General features: G+C 35.0%; 1 long non-coding RNA gene across 1 annotated transcript; it reads right to left on the reverse strand.

The window, feature by feature from the left end:
* Nucleotides 1-14,523: 14,523 nt before the first annotated feature.
* LOC128230408 (uncharacterized) lies at nucleotides 14,524-15,720 on the reverse strand. Its single transcript, XR_008260211.1, has 2 exons — nucleotides 15,642-15,720; nucleotides 14,524-15,166 (listed from the first exon to the last, which is right to left on the reverse strand). It is a non-coding gene; the product is annotated as an uncharacterized LOC128230408 (long non-coding RNA).
* Between the last annotated feature and the right edge of the window lie 1,718 nt (nucleotides 15,721-17,438).

Below are 17,438 nucleotides of genomic sequence, written 5' to 3' on the forward strand. Positions count from 1 at the left end.
TGCCTTTCGGCAATTGCGTTTATCAATCGATGGATATGTTCGGATCGCAATTCATTGAATAACAATATACATGAAAAATATTGATATTGTTATTGTTTGTATTGTGTCAGCAGGACCCGTTAAATATAAATCAACATTTTAGAAATAATTATTTTTTAAATTTTTAATGAATTGTTGCCATAAGTGTTTGAAGTTCACGTTTAAAAGTGATTTCAAGTGGCTGATCTGTTCCCGCGTTATTGTGACGTCATTTGAAAAAAGTCGGGTCGTTCTATTTACAGGATGGGTAGGAAAGAGTTACTAAAAGGTTTTCTTAAATGTAATGAAGTATGTTTTTAACAATTATTGAATGAAATAATGAACTATTGGTGTAAATATAAGTTAATATGAACGTAAATATAAGTGAATATGAATGCAATTGGGCTGGTCAAAGTACGCGTGGAGTCCTTCGGACTCCACACACTTAGACCAACCCAATCGCGTTCATACCCCGATAATGACATCAAGCCCGCAATTCATTACTTAAATGAAATACATAAATACATGTGTAAAAGGTCTGATGGTATAAGTGTCCGCCTCTCACCCAGGAAGTTGTGTGGGTACGGTCCTCACCTGGGTGAGAGTGGTCTAGTGGTATGAGTGTTCGCCTCTCACTCAAGAGATTGTTGGTACGATCCCCACAAAGGTGAGAGAATTCTAATGGTATAGGTGTCCGCCTCTCATTCAAGAGGTTGTGGGTTCGATCCTAACCAGGGTAAGAGTGGTCTTGTGGTATAAAAGTCAGCCTATCACCTAAGAGGTTTATGTTTCGATCCCCACTATTTGGCACTTTCTCATGGCCAAATCACCGGCCCCAGAAAACGGCTTTAAGAGTGATTCTATTAGCTTCCAGCTTTCGAGCTTAAAGAAATTAGAACAAACCAATTAAGTTCATGTGAAATATTCATTGGAATGTACGATGTAAGATGTTTCATTTCAAACGATTTTATTTCATACGAATTATAAAATAGTCATTAATACTCATGTTGATCTGGGAGGTTATATTCGACTAGATTTGATTTTTGTAGAATCGGATTTCTTAATAGGCAATAGGTAAAGCTGTAACTTAGGAAGAGTTTATTATAAATATTGTTAGACAAAATAATTATACAGCGAGTGTGAATGTCGTTTTTGGAACATATTTCATATCTCATGTTCCATAGCATGGCTTCATTCTTCGGTCATGGGAAATACCTGGGTAAGGTTATCAAATTCACTTTCGTCCATGTCATGTAATAGTGTGACCCGCAATCATTACCCTCGACACTGTTGCTTGCATCAAAACAGCCATCGTCGGCAACCACGGTGCTCTTTGTTCTTTCTGTTACATTTCATACAGAAGCACAGCGTATTAGTGTTCGGCACTTGTGTATGTCGGATTGTTTCAATGTTGCGATCCAGTGTTTCACGTCTTGATGAAATGATCCCATCAAATGTTTCACAAAATAATGGTGTGAGCGAGCTTTTGGCCTCATTTGCACGACAATCGACCAGAGTTTATATCCTGTAGCTCATCACTCTTAACTGTTGAGCGAGATTTTATCCTGACCTGAACTGCCCGACAAGAGCGAAATGTTTAGCTCTTCGCCGTTCATCACATCTTTAAAGTGAGTGTGTGTGTGATTGTATAAATGGTGCGATCCCCAGTGTTTCACTTTTTGATGAAATGTTAGGATCAAATAAATGTTTCACAATGCTGTGAGCGAGATTTTGGCCTCATCTTCCCGACTAAAGACACACGTTTGCACTTTGCAGTCCATTACTTCGTAGTATTGGTTGAGCGAGAGTTTAGCCTGAATCAGCCCGACAAGAGAGCAATGTTCGAATTTTGCCGTTCATCACTTCTAAATAGTTGAACGAGCTTTAAGCCTGAATTGTCCGACAGGAGAAAGCAATGTTCAAAATTTGCAGTTCATCACTTCTTAATTGTGTGAGTGAGATTTTAGCCTGACTTGCCAACAGGATAGAGCAATGTTCGAACTTTGTAGTTCGTCACTTCTTAATGGTTGAGCGAGCTGTTAGTCTGAACTGTCCGACAAGAGAGAGCAATGTTTGCGCTTTACCGTTCATCACTTCTAAATGGTTGAGTGAGCTGTTAGCCTGAATTGCCAGCAGGAGAGAGCACTGTTTGAACTTTGCAGGTCATCTTTTCTAAATGGTCGAACGAGCTTTTAGCCTGAATTGTCCGATAGGAGATAGCAATGTTTGAAATTTGTAGTTCATCACTTCTATTGTTCTATATAATGTGAGGGAGATTTAGCCTGAATTGTCCGACAAGAAAGCAATGTTTGCGCTTTACCGCTCATCACGTCATAAAGGTGAGGGTGAGATTTAAGCCAGGGAGCAATCTTCGAACTTTGTAGTTCATCACTTCTTAATGGTTGAACGAGCTTTTAGCCTGAATTGTCAGACAAGAGGGCAATATTTGCGTTTTACCGTTCATCACGTTTTAAAGATGAGGGTGAGATTTTAGCCAGGGAGCAATGTTCGAACTTTGTAGTTCATCACTTCTTAATGGTGTGAGCAGATTTAGCCTGAATTGTCCGACACTGTTTGCACTTTGTCGTACATCACGTGTTAAAGGTGTGAATGAGATTGTAGCCTGGATTTTCTATCTAAATGTTGCAATCCAGTGTCTTACTTCTTGATGATATGTTCGGATCAAATGTTTCACTCAATAATGGTTTGACCGAGATTTTAGCCAGAATTGTCCATCAAGAGAGCAATGTTTACATTGGCATTTCATCACGCCCTGATAGCGTTGGGTGATAATTTAACCTTGATTTTATCTTGGAATGTTGGGATCCAGTGTTGCCAAAGGCGTTGAAAAAAGAAATAAAGGAATAACAGGACACAGACAGAGGTCAAGGTCACTTTGAACTTGAGGTGAAGAAACGGTTTCCGCTCGATAACTAAAGATCTTTTAGGTCCAGGAACTTCATACTTGGTATGCTAGTTGGTCATGACTAGTAGAAGACCCCTATTGATTTTGAGATCAGTAGGTCAAAGGTCAAGGTCGCCTTGACCTTAAGGTGAAGAAACGGTTACTGCTCAGTAACTAAAGAACGCTTGCACCAAGGAACTTCATTTTCGGTATGCAAGTTGGCCCCTACTGATTTTGAGATCAGTAGGTCAAAGGTCAAGGTCGCAGTAGATATTCACTATCTATTATTGGTGAATAAACCAAACTTCACTGTTTTTGTATGTCTCCAGTCCAAAATTACAAATTTCATGTCCATCATATATTTTCTCTCAGATACGACCACACAATAGGGGAGACAAGCGCTTTTTCAAAAAGGCAATCTCTAGTTTATAAATAAATATTTACTGTTTATAAATATATATTCTCTGCCTATGTTGATTTACGACGTAACGGCATGTGTCGATTTCGCACTTTTATATAACGACGTGAATTCCTGTATAACTATAGAACATTTGCCATGATCTTTTATTTTTTTTGGTGGGGGGGTGTTGGTGTCATATATGTATGCATACAATGTCATTTAGAAGTGCTTATACAAAAGTGAAGTAACATAATTAATGATATAAAATAAGAGAATTATTTCTTACACAAGCCGGCTAAGGTATCCGTGAATAAGGGTTTAAACAGTGTGTTACAAAAATTTTCTAAACTTTTGGCGTTTTTATGACCTGTTACTCGTGTAAAATTAAAGTAACCAGACCCGAGTTTGAACATTTTGGCCCAATCTCATTTCTTATCTCGTAGAAGCTGATTGAAAAAGAAGTCCTTGGCCTGACAAATGGGGTTACATTGTCGTTTAGGGAAGAAGATCATGCATCCATCCAAAATTAGTAGTAGTCTTATTAATACAAAAACAAGTTATTGGACAGTTGTCTCCTAAAATTTGGGATTTGACTTCTTATAAATAAAAATGACATGATCCAGTAACTAGTTTTGGTTCTTGAATGTGATGTAAAATTTCATTTGCTATTCCTTTGTGGTATTGGTGTCTGTTGTATTGGTGTGTGTGTGTGTGTGTGTGTGTGTGTGTGTGCGTGTGCGTTGTATGTGTGTGTGTGTGTGTGTGTGTGTGCGGGTGTGCGTGCGTGTGTGCGCCCGCACACGTTAGTGTGTGTGTATGTGTGTGTTATAACAATCAGAGATAATAAATAACCCAATAACTTGTCAAATACATAATTGGATTCAAATCATATATACAGTTGAAAAATTGACTTTTATTGAAGATCAAGATAACAATGGATCTGGCAATTTTAAAATCAGCAACTCATTATCAACAGACAAAAGAAATTACGTACAATATGTGAATCTATCAATCTATCACTGAAACTGTAGAATGTAACATCCATTGCAATCCTAAAACACCCTGCTTTGTGATGTGTATTGATCAATACTTATTAAATGTCAACTGAAAACCATTGCCCTCATAAACGGAACGTTTTATACATTTGTGTAATAGATATTAACACAGTTGTAAAAAACAAAGATAACGTTGTATTTCAGACCCAACTCGCACATGTACACGCATTTGGAAGCTTCCAATTCACAGTTGAGAGTATACTACGAAAATGTCAATAAAGGTATACACGTAGTATCTTGTATTGCAAAAGTTGATATTTTGCCTTTCGCAAACGTCGAAGCAACTGTTTGCAAATGTTATTATTATTATTATTTATTTTACGTTTACAGTGTATATAACCGAATACATTCGACTTAATTGTCTAACCAATACATAAGACGTAATGGGTTGGAACTCACAAGAGGCACATACTTTCAGCCGCTAAGAAAAGGACCCAGTATTGGTTTCTGCCCAGTGCTCAAACCTGAGAGCTTTCATCTGGTTTTATAATACAATATACACTGAAATACTTTTGAATTCCGATTACTGTTAACATGTTTTTGCATAATATATTTATAACAGTATATTCGTAGAACGGTAAAAATGAAAAACAAATCCAGTATAGCTGACCAAACATGCACAGCACAATATCTTTCGCATCACATTGTTTGACTTTGGTCAATTCGTGGTTCAATTCTTTGCATTTGTTTACAGAAGATCCCGTTTACAACAACATGGCGCTGAAGAATCGGGTACAGACGGTGCTTTAAATGAAAGGACGATCTTACGTCAATATTTGGTGTAAAAAGCCTTGTCGCAAATGTGAGAGATTAAGATCCATCAGTTGAAGAAAGGCCATATAATTCTTGTATTGGATAATAAAGCAAACAGAACTAACATTACGTCAGGAAACCTGAAAGTTACATTTTTGTGGAAGTATTTTGTTTCACAAACGTTGCGACAGACCGCCAGAAGAACAAACCAACCACTGTGCTTCAAGTATACTTACTTTGTTTGCAGGTATTTTAATAATAACATAACAAAAAATTTTTTTTCGAAATATATAGATGCAGCAATGATATATTACACTCTTTAGGATAAAAAATTAATGGCAAGGGCTACACAACACAAAGCTTAATTTTAATTTTGAATGCATTGTTTAACGAGATGTCAACAACAGTATGTCGGGAAAGCAGTGTATTTTAGAATGCCGTAGGTTTTTTTTTCAATATTGAATGCCTTCTATGGTTGATAAACAAGCTGTATTGCCTGTCTGTCTATTAAAGTTATTTATGTCTATGTCAAATGTGTAAACATGTGAAGTTCAAATGTATGAATGATTTGTAAAAAAGTATACATTGTATTCGTTTACTCTTTTTATTACTATTAGTAACATAGAGAAAGGCACTGTCTGTACTGGCTTGACATTAATAGGTAAGTATTTCTACATTTTACCCATTTACAACCAGTTTTATTTTGATCGTTTCTCTTGACATACTTATACTGGGGTGTGATTCAATATGCAACTTAAGTCGTACATCATACAGCCATACATCATTTACTTCATTCATTAGATTTGTTCGTTCTCACACAATCCGAATGCCTAAGTTGTACTTAGATCTAGTTAAGACCAGTATTGAATACCACCCCTGGTAACAACGTAAACTTACATATATTAGTAAGTGTTTATGCGCCTTGCGAACATGTCAGTATTGTCACCCGTAGCAAACTTTGATTCGTATCAATAAGGATAAGAAAACTTGTCACCTAAGGTCCAATAAATCCATCTTTTTTATTTGGTCCTTTTTGTCCTATAGCCAAACATGTCACAAAAAAGATTACTTTGTTTAAATCACAAAAATGTTTTCAATTGACCTACAAAATATAAAATATAAAGATCAAAGGCCAACTATATAATCGTTGGCTGGTATGAACGCAAACAATGCGGCGGAACAACTTGGACAACATTTTACTTAACCAAAACTAGCAATGTACTGAAAAACAAGGTTCCGGTCAGTGCGTCTTTTCTCATTTTGTGACAAAGCCATTTCCGCTTGTAATATCATATAAATCAATTAAATACAATTGTACTTACCTGTTTTAAGTTCATATTTACTCTTTATAGAATTTTAGTCTCGGTTGACTTAATGACACACTTTGTTAAATCTGCCCAACAACCATTATGGTATATTTTCAATCAAATAACTTCAAAACTGTCAACAATATGTGTATAAATAAGCTCATTCGGTCACTAAGGTTTGAGAAAAATTAAACATGAAATTCACTAAAAGGGAGAATACATTCCAGAAACAGAGATGTTGAACGTTTACTTTATAAAAAAAAAGATTGATCTGGTAACCAACTTATAATGCAGGAACATGCATTTGATATCATCTACTACAATTTACTTGAACAAGATCAATGTAAATACCTGTTGCCTATGCATTATATTTGCTGTCCCGAAATATAACTTTAAATAAAATTAAATGGCATCATCCATTCAACTGTTTTTCTAAAGATGCCATCTTAGGAATGTGTAGTCAGTTTCAACTTAAAGTTTGTCCTTGAAGTCCTTTATTTGTTATTCCAAGTCGTAGCTATGACTAAAATAGTACATGTTTTTTTTAAATAAATTATATTTTAGGTGAATTAACTGTAAATAAAAACCACAAACTCCTATGGTATCAGTACAGACAAATTATTATTATTTCGTTTGACCCTCTCAGCATAATATTCTATCACACTTAACTTGTTTAAAATATTATCTTAAATATTCTGTCAAAGGATAGTTGTATGCAACCACTTTATTGAAAGCATACGATAGTTACATCTACAGTTTTTTTCCTGATCGTGTATTTGTTTCTTTAATCATGTTGGTAACTCCTATGTTTGCAATATACTTAAATGTCAGAACTATCATGTTTATTTAGCTTTAACAACATTGGAACGGAAAAATCGTGATTTAATTCTGTCCCCATCGTATCTGCCTTCTGCGTTTCAAGTGAAATGGAAACAGAAACTTGCCATGGATCGATTAGTTAAGCTCATACCATTTAATATATAATATAACATGACCAAACTAAGCTCACGTATAATCCATGTCATATTAAAGTGTCAAGAGTACTAGTTAAACCATTCACTGATTCCATTTTAGAACTACAAATTCAACAGACATGGAATATAATTTAGTGTCATTATTTTCATTTAATCCATATATGTAAATAAATTCATTATTTTGTACAATGATAAACAACATTATATGCTTTACATTGATCAAAAACTCAATGTTATTGTAAAATGGATATGCAAATATATTAATATATACAAAAATAAAACTCCACAAAATCTGGCAAAATATATATATTTTGGAGAAATTAATTTTTATCGGCTGTAGGGTAATGAGAACTTTTGACGTTTCTCTTCTGAGGACAGGCGGTGCGACCAGACATCATATGATCAGCAGTCATGCGATCAGCAGTCATGTGACGAATGCGATGAGACCAGTCATGAGAACTACACTTTAGTGGAGGACCTTTATGAATCCGACTTTGAGGTTCTGCACGAGTAAAGTAGTTTAGTTGTTGTACTGACAATATTAAGGAAGCAGAAAGTGATTTTCCGTATGATCCTAATGCAAAAATGAAGAGACGCATGATATCCCGATCGCGCGAGCCCCTTTGGGTGCGCTTAGAACAAGATTAGACATACATACCATCACTGAGGTTACTGAGGATGGAGACTACAATATCTTTAATATCTTTAAGCCACTGATAAACACTACAAAATCGGCGCGTCGTCCGTCTGACTAGGCCAGTAATAAGCAATAGCGGATTTCCTCAATGACAACGAACAATTATGCGTTATCGAGTTTAAACTTTTGAAAGACACCGTCACTTTCCTGCAAGATAATGTACTTTAAAATTGATAAAACAGTCTCAGCTAGCTGCAAGTAACAAACTTAAAAATGATCATCTGAGTTATTCCAAGGAAATGCTAGACTTAACAAAGCAAAATGTCGAAGAGCTATGTGCCGACGTTATAGAGATTGGTTGAAAAAATACGGACGCAATGCGTAATCTAAGATGCTCTTTAAAGATCTGAATTACTGAACTACAGGATATATTTAGACAATATCAGTGTTTCTTGACACACAATAAATTGGTACTCTTGCTAACATATGTGAAGAGTCATGTGACCATGAGAACCAAGAAAACCAGGAATACAGCGACGCTTCGCAAGAACGTCGAGACTACACTGACACTGAAGATAAACAAAACGAAAACGCATTGAAGTGGCAGAATGGCTTCTCTGAATGGGAAAGAGAGGTTATTAAGAATACAATGCGACGTGAGTATGTCTTATATTCAACCCTTCATTAAATTAAACGACGCCTACGGGATTTCATGTGGCTAAGGCGATACTCAGGGACAACTCCGTGACACGGTGAGGGGTTAATACGAGTGCTACAGGCGCCTTTATATGCACCCCGGTTGCGTGGCCTTTATAATTAATGGCTACGATTAGGAGGACTTGACCGGCAGTGAGCATGGTTTAAATGCTTAGCATTTGCACTACAGTAACGCGACTAATGAGGTTCCCGGCGATCAGCGTAGCGTCGACACTTACCATACGCGTCACGGCTACGCGACAGAAGAAGCGACTGGCGATATCTGAAGGGTAGATAGCGAACTGGCCGCCCAAAACTGCGTGAATATACTTATGGGAATAGGCTGTCTAATGCAAGAGAACCAACCTTTTATCCAATATCTGTAAGTTGTATTAACCTATCGAAACGATCTTAATCGTGAAAGTGACGAAAGTTGTGTTACTCAACAAAACAAACACCCGCAAGCGGTCTTTAACAGAAACGTTAACGTGGAAATTATTTAAATGTTATAGAAAGCAAAGAAATCCATACAAGTGTCTCTTAAAATTAGTTTTATTCGCCAATAATGAGACAAAATCTTGTGCTTGACTTTGACTATTGGTCAAGCTATATTTCATGTCATTCCCGGTCACAAGCGGACATGGATTTGAATGCTCCCTTACACCACCTTTGACGAAGGAACCTATCCCACACCGATATGGATCTATCCGTCTTGTTTACGTTTAAAATGGAATGCCGAAGTATAAACCGGCTAAACAAACCGTAAGTGTTTTAGGTATTTTTGTGATTTGATACCTAAAGAATAACTGCATGAACTATCTACAAAATAAAAACACAATTATGAAAACCCCATATCGTTTTATTCATCTAAACAATGAAAATAAAACAGCGATCAAAATCCTACCAGGAAATATCATGCAAAAAAAATATTAGTTAAACTTATTTAATATCAGCTACAATGTATTTACATCCTGAAAATTACGTTTATCTTTTCAAAGAAGATATCGAAGTAGGTATTTTATAATTTTCTACTTTTGTATATAATCTTTGGGATAAAAAATGGAAATAAATTATTCGCTTGTTGGTTCAGATAAGATTCTATCTAGTATGAGCAGTTGTATAGAATTTTAGGCACCGGATATATTTTGTCACTTGCACAAAATTACATCTCAGATTGGTTGTTTATTTTCAGTCGGAAAAGACGATCAAATCTTTCTTTAAATAGAACGAAGAATTTAAAAAAGGAAAATTCAATCAACACAAATAACACCAATTATCATTTGTAATGACGAAAGTCGCCAATATATAAATTATATATCATATTATTATTAATTTATTCAACGCATGTTCGTCTTCGAAGTCCAGAAAGAAAAATAACAAAATTGACATCATGAAATCAGTTCTTGTAAATCAGTTTTTTTTAATAATATAAATTTGATAATTCATTTTAACTCCTAAACTGACCAAATGCTGAAACAATTTTAGGGTCTGGGCAAACATTTGAGGGGAAGACTTCAAACCGAAAACCGAAAACATTGTTTTCATGCCTTATGCAAAGTGATAAATTATTATATGTTAAAACACCGTCGGCAATAATGACCCATGGTACGACCTAACGCAGGGATCATTATCGCTCTAGGCACTTTTAGACATTTTAAATACATGAACATCAAAATATACTAATTACTTGTTGATTTCGAGATATGGGATACGATCGTCCTGTATGAATAATTATGAAACAAAAAACTTTAATTTCCTAATCCTTATGTGAAAGTTCATGTGTCTTATTTGCCTATACAAATTAAAGTGAACTATAATAACTTTATGTGTTTTGCTGTTGCCAGCCATGACTATTATTATTTCCTAAACAATTGCATATTTTTAGTTTGGTTTGGCGAATGCTGCAACAAGGCCGTTAATTTTTGGAGATACATATTAATTTACCTGGAAAGAAACAAATTGTCGATTATTTTTAATTGCTTTCCATTTGGATATTAATTAGTTTTATAATGTGAGTTATTTAGAAGCTCACGCATGCGCATGTACTCTGGCATATATAAAAGCATTAACGAGGCATTGACTTTTCTATATTGCAAAACTCCCTGGGCCGTAAACTCAAATTCTTTATCCCTACATAAAAATAAGCACTTTTACTAGTCACTTTTATTTTGAATGAGTTTTATTCATCCTCCCTATTTATTCATGACTGTTTCCTACAACAAGAAAAAGCAGATTATATAATTACTGTTACCATGTATAGAAATCATACCATATTTGCCAAACAAATGAACACCAAAGAACTGTTTTTGTGTTTAAGTGAACCCGATGTTCCTAGCATCCTCCCACTATGGAACAAGGATCTTAAAAGAACGATAAATAAATGTTTTACAAACTTTTTGTTTTTAGAGAATTTGTGGGAAAAAATAAAACTTACAAACTATTTTCATTGTTTTTATTTTTGAGACCGATACAATAACGCAGATTCCTATTTGCCCTGATATAGGCTCCACCAGTTATCCAGTCGAGCGTGTATACTAAATAGCCACAAAATCCTCTAGCATTAACTATTTTATAGAGTCGAAAACAGTAACATGTAACTTGCAAATACATGTACCAGTATAATTAGTTGACCACTATGGCTGTTCCGTTAACGTCTTAAAACAAAAACAAGTCCCTACAACACGATTAAACAATGTATTTAGATTAACTTCAAACATGGTTCTTTGAATAAAACTGCTATGCGTTTATATATATTGTTAAATAGGTCATGAGGAAACACACACACACACACATACAAACACACACACACACGCACGCACGCACACACACACACACACACACTCACACGCATGCACGCACGCATGCACGCACGCACACACACACACACGCACACACACAAACAGTTTCTGCTCGTCGCCTAGGTTTTTCATGTAAAATGTCGTCATTTTTTGGTTAATTTGACACGATCTCTTAAATACCAATTAATTAACAGGCACTAATAATATGGTCATTCTTTAAAAGAAAGACATTTTCCAAAATACCAATAAGATGACTATAAAAAGGCGAATAATTGCTGAGATGTACTCACCTTTGTTGCGATTTTTACGGATAGAATCTGCATCGGTACCTGATAGAACCCGTAAATGAAAAAGGTGGACGAAAAGAATCGGATATGCATCATCACCGTGATCATTGTTTATATCGACCATGTCTTGGAAAGAAAGACATACTTCAAGAGTATGCCAAAAGCAAATTCAGTGAGGTAAAATTTGGAAAAGAGACTGGGAAGTGTAAACAATGAAGTGTAACTAAAATAAAATTGAATTTTCTTGGAATGTACGTCCGTACTTTTTCAACCAATCCCCATAACGTCGGCACATAGCTCTTCGACATTTTGCTTTGTTAAGTCTAGCATTTCCTTGGAATAACTCAGATGATCATTTTTAAGTTTGTTACTTGAAGCTAGCTGAGACTGTTTCATCAATTGTAAAGTACATTATCTTGCAGGAAAGTGACGGTGTCTTTCAAAAGTTTAAACTCGATAACGCATAATTGTTCGTTGTCACTGAGGAAATCCGCTATAGCTTATTACTGGCCTAGTCAGACGGACGACGCGCCGACTTTGTAGTGTTTATCAATGGCTTAAAGATATTAAAGATATTGTAGTCTCCATCCTCAGTAACCTCAGTGATGGTATGTATTCTAATCTTGTTCTAAGCGCACCCAAAGGGGCTCGCGCGATCGGGATATCATGCGTCTCTTCATTTCTGCATTAGGATTATACGGAAAATCACTTTCTGCTTCCTTAATATTGTCAAAGTACAACAAATAAACTACTATACTCGTGCAGAACCTCAAAGTCGGATTCATAAAGGTCCTCCACTAAAGTGTAGTTCTCATGACTGGTCTCATCGCGTTCGTCACATGACTTCTGATCGCATGACTGCTGATCATATGATGTCTGGTCGCATCGCCTGTCCTCAGAAGAGAAACGTCAAAAGTTCTCATTAACCTACAGCCGATAAAAATTAATTTCTCCTAAATATATATATATTGCCAGATTTTGTGGAGTTTTGTTCTTGTATATATTAATATATTTGCATATCCATTTAACAATAACATTGAGTTTTTGATCAATGTTAAGCATATAGTGTTGTGTATCATTGTACAAAATAATGAATTTATTTACATATATGGATTAAATGAAAATAATGACAATAAATTATATTCCATGGCTGTTGAATTTGTAGTTCTAAAATGGAATCAGTGAATGGTTTAACTAGTACTCTTGACACTTAAATGAAACAAATACAAGATCAGGAAAAAAACTGTAGATGTAACTCTCGTATGATTTCAATAAAGTGGTTGCATACAACTATCCTTTGACAGAATATTTAAGATAATATTTTAAACAAGTTAAGTGTGATAGAATATTATGCTGAGAGGGTCAAACGAAATAATAATAATTTGTCTGTACTGATACCTAGGAGTTTGTGGTTTTTATTTACAGTTATTTCACCTAAAATATAATTTATTTAAAAAACATGTACTATTTTAGTCATAGCTACGACTTGGAATAACAAATAAAGGACTTCAAGGACAAACTTTAAATTGAAACTGACTACACATTCCTAAGATGGCATCTTTAGAAAAACATTTGAATGGATGATGCCATTTAATTTTAATTAAAGTTATATTTCGGGACAGCAAATATAATGCATAGGCAACAGGTATTTACATTGATCTTGTTCAAGTAAATTGTAGTAGATGATATCAAATGCAGTTCGCATGTTCCTGCATTATAAGTTGGTTACCAGATCAATCTTTTTTTGCAAAGTAAACGTTCAACATCTCTGTTTCTGGAATGTATTACTCCCTTTTAGTTAATTTCATGTTTAATTTTTCTCAAACCTTAGTGACCGAATGAGCTTATTTATACACATATTGTTGACAGTTTTGAAATTATTTGATTGAAAATTTATCATAATGGTTGTTGGGCAGATTTAACAAAGTGTGTCATTAAGTCAACCGAGACTAAAATTCTATAAAGAGTAAATATGAACTTAAAACAGGTAAGTACAATTGTATTTAATTGATTTATATGATATTACAAGCGGAAATGGCTTTGTCACAAAATGAGAAAAGACGCACTGACCGGAACCTTGTTTTTCAGTACATTGTTGGTTTTGGTTAAGTAAAATGTTGTCCAAGTTGTTCCGCCGCATTGTTTGCGTTCATACCAGCCAACGATTATATAATTGGCCTTTGATCTTTATATTTTATATTTTGTAGGTTAATTGAACACATTTTTGTGCTTTAAACAAAGTAATCTTTTTTTGTGACATGTTTGGCTATAGGACAAAAAGGACCAAATAAAAAAGATGGATTTATTGGACCTTAGGTGACAAGTTTTCTTTTCCTTATTGACACGAATCAAAGTTTGCTACGGGTGACAATACTGACATGTTCGCAAGGCGCATAAACACTTACTAATATATGTAAGTTTACGTTGTTACCAGGGGTGGTATTCAAGTTTGGTCTTAACTGGATCTAAGTACAACTTAGCCATTCGGATTGTGTGAGAACGAACAAATCTAATGAATGAAGTAAATGATGTATGGCTGTATGATGTACGACTTAAGTTGCATATTGAATCACACCCCAGTATAAGTATGTCAAGAGAAACGATCAAAATAAAACTGGTTGTAAATTAATGTCATGCCAGTACAGACAGTGCCTTTCTCTATGTAACTAATAGTAATAAAAAGAGCAAACGAATACAACGTATACTTTTTTACGAATCATTCATACATTTGAACTTCACATGTTTACACATTTGACATAGACATAAATAACTTTAATAGACAGACAGGCAATACGGCTTGTTTATCAACCATAGAAGGCATTCAATATTGAAAGAAAACCTACGGCATTCTAAAATACACTGCTTTCCCGACATACTGTTGTTGACATCTTGTTAAACAATGCATTCAAAATTAAAATAAAGCTTTGTGTTGTGTAGCCCTTGCCCGTATTTTTTTTTTCCTAAAGAGTGTAATATATCATTGCTGCATCTATGTATTTCGAAAAAAATATTTGTTTATGTTATTATTAAAATACCTGCATACAAAGTAAGTATACTTGAAGCACAGTGGTTGGTTTGTTCTTCTGGCGGTCTGTCGCAAAGTTTGTGAAATAAAATACTTCCACAAAAATGTAACTTTCAGGTTTCCTGACATAATGTTAGTTCTGTTTGCTTTATTATCCAATACAAGAATTATATGGCCTTTCTTCAACTGATGGATCTTAATCCATTTGCGACAAGGCTTTTTACACCAAATATTGACGTAAGATCGTCCTTTCATTTAAAGCACCGTCTGTACCCGATTCTTCAGCGCCATGTTGTTGTAAACGGGATCTTCTGTAAACAAATGCAAAGAATTGAACCACGAATTGACCAAAGTCAAACAATGTGTTGAGAAAGATATTGTGCTGTGCATGTTTGGTCAGCTATACTGGATTTGTTTCTCATTTTTACCGTTCTACGAATATACTGTTATATAAATATATTATGCAAAAACATGTTAACAGTAATCGGAATTCAAAAGTAGTTCAGTGTATATTGTATTATAAAACCAGATGAAAGCTCTCAGGTTCGAGCACTGGGCAGAAACCAATACTGGGTCCCTTTCTTAGCGGCCGAAAGTATGTGCCTCTTGTGAGTTCCAACCCATTACGTCTTATGTATTGGTTAGACAATTAAGTCGAATGTATTCGGTTATATACACTGTAAACGTAAAATAAATAATAATAATAATAACATTTGCAAACAGTTGCTTCGACGTTTGCGAAAGGCAAAATATCAACTTTTGCAATACAAGATACTACGTGTATACCTTTATTGACATTTTCGTAGTATACTCTCAACTGTGAATTGGAAGCTTCCAAATGCGTGTACATGTGCGAGTTGGGTCTGAAATACAACGTTATCTTTGTTTTTACAACTGTGTTAATATATATTACACAAATGTATAAAACGTTCCGTTTATGAGGGCAATGGTTTTCAGTTGACATTTAATAAGTATTGATCAATACACATCACAAAGCAGGGTGTTTTAGGATTGCAATGGATGTTACATACTTCAGTTTCAGTGATAGATTGATATATTCATATACTCACGCACGCACGCACACACACACACACCAATACAACAGACACCAATACCACAAAGGAATAGCAAATGAAATTCCACATCACATTCAAGTACCAAAACTAGTTACTGGATCATGTCATTTTTATTTAAAAAAGGTAAAATCCCAAATTTTAGGAAACAACTGTCCAATAACTTGTTTTTGTATTAATAAGACTATTACTAATTTTGGATGGATGCATGATCTTCTTCCCTAAACGACAATGTAACCCCATTTGTCAGGCCAAGGACTTCTTTTTCAATCAGCTTCTACGAGATAAGAAATGAGATTGGGCCAAAATGTTCAAATTCGGGTCTGGTTACTTTAATTTTACACGAGTAACAGATCATAAAAACGCCAAAAGTTTATAAAATTTGTAACACACTGTTTAAACCCTTATTCATGGAAACCTTAGCCGGCTTGTGTAAGAAATAATTCTCTTATTTTATATATATATATATATATATATATATATGTTACTTCACTTTTGTATAAGCACTTCTAAATGAAATTGTATGCATACATATATGACACCAACACCCCCCCCACCAAAATAAAATAAAAATCATGGCAAATGTTCTATAGTTACCCTGGAATTCACGTCGTTATATAAAAGTGCGAAATCACCACATGCCGTTACGTCGTAAATCAACATAGGCAGAGAATATATATTTATAAACAGTATATATTTATTTATAAACTAGAGATTGCCTTTTTGAAAAAGCGCTTGTCTCCCCTATTGTGTGGTCGTATCTGAGAGAAAATATATGATGGACATGAATTTTGTAATTTTGGACCGGAGACGTATAAAATCAAAATCAGTAGGGGCCAACTTGCATGAAAATGAAGTTCCTGGGTGCAAGCGTTATATAGTTACTAAGCAGTAACCGTTTCTTCACCTTAAGGTCAAGGCGACCTTGACCTTTGACCTACTGATCTTAAAATCAATATGGGTCTTCTACTAGTCATGACCAACTAGCATACCAAGTATGAAGTTCCTTGACCTAAATAATCTTTAGATATCGAGCGGAAACCGTTTTTTCACCTCAAGTTCAAAGTGACCTTGACCTTTGACCCTAGTGATCTCAAAATCAATAGGGTTCACCTTCTAGTCATGACCAACTAGCATACCAAGTATGAAGTTCCTGGGTGCAAGTGTTCTTTAGTTATTGAGCGGAAACGAAGTGTGACGTACGGTCGGACGGAATGACGGCCTGATGGACAGGGCAAAAACAATATGTCTCCCCATTAATGGGGGAGACATAAATAACACATGATTGAACATTGTTTTCGGTTGGTAGATACCCCAGTAGGAACATTATTTGTTATCATTGTACACTGGGCAACCGAAAGCCATGGACAACCCTGTATTATCCTGTATAATGCATATATTGTTGTTTTCATTTGTTGATGATTTTAACCAGTTTTGAAAATGAAATTGTGGAAAAGAATAGGATTGGATTAGCAGTAAGACTGAACGATAAAAATGACACATTACAAAT

This window comes from Mya arenaria, chromosome 4, assembly GCF_026914265.1.
Source record: "Mya arenaria isolate MELC-2E11 chromosome 4, ASM2691426v1".
Classification (NCBI taxonomy): Eukaryota; Metazoa; Mollusca; class Bivalvia; order Myida; family Myidae; genus Mya; species Mya arenaria.